Here is a 689-nt window from a genome sequence, read left to right as displayed (position 1 = left end):
AGGGTCATATCGAGAAGCTACAGTGAAGGAGAACATACAGGAGTGACCTAGGTGTGAAGGAGACCACTGACAAAACCGTAAATAAGGTGGAAAGCACATTTTTTTTGAAGGCAGTGAGAACCGTCAAGTGAGTTCATCCATTTCTCACCCATATTTCACCCATATCCACATGTCTTAGGGTCATATCAAGAAGCTACAGAGAAGGAGAACATACAGGAGTGACCTATGTGTGAAGGAGACCACTGACAAAAGCGCAGTTCAGTTATAAAGCACAATAATTACAACGCCGTCAAGCCATTCCTCGTCTTCCCAGCCATATTTCCCCCCCTTCCCCATGCCTTACGGTTATATCAAGAAGCTACAGTGAAGGACAACTTACAGGGCCAATCTAGGTGTGACGGAGAACATAGTTGAAGTGTAGATTAGTAGAAATGCACTAGTTTATAAGGCTTACGGAGGGACCAGACAGGAACGTTACTCTCCCTCACAAGCCGCCCGGGATGTGGCTGAGAGGAGTCGTCTGTTGGCGGCCTTCTGCGCATGTGTCTCCAGAAAACCCACAAAATATTCCACAGCGGCTGTTTTTCATGGTTTTTCAAAGGTGGTGCTTGAGATTAAGGCTTTGGGTTGCTGTATGGTCGTTCTGGGTTGTGGTGGATTGGTTAGAGCAGAGATATCGGGGTTGATGT

The 689-nt window shown here is 46.6% G+C and overlaps 1 long non-coding RNA gene across 1 annotated transcript in view; it reads right to left on the bottom strand.

The window, feature by feature from the left end:
• The window catches only part of LOC126990500 (uncharacterized), a 1401-nt gene extending 1083 nt beyond the window's left edge, over positions 1 to 318 (bottom strand). Inside the window, exon 1 of the long non-coding RNA XR_007744465.1 lies at positions 48 to 318. This is a non-coding gene — a long non-coding RNA (uncharacterized LOC126990500). The remainder of the gene's footprint in view (positions 1 to 47) is intronic.
• Positions 319 to 689: the final 371 nt, after the last annotated feature.

This window comes from Eriocheir sinensis, unplaced genomic scaffold (genome assembly GCF_024679095.1).
Source record: "Eriocheir sinensis breed Jianghai 21 unplaced genomic scaffold, ASM2467909v1 Scaffold17, whole genome shotgun sequence".
Taxonomy (NCBI): domain Eukaryota; kingdom Metazoa; phylum Arthropoda; class Malacostraca; order Decapoda; family Varunidae; genus Eriocheir; species Eriocheir sinensis.
Note: the sequence above shows the minus strand (reverse complement) of the source record. Positions and strands in the feature narration are given on the sequence as shown.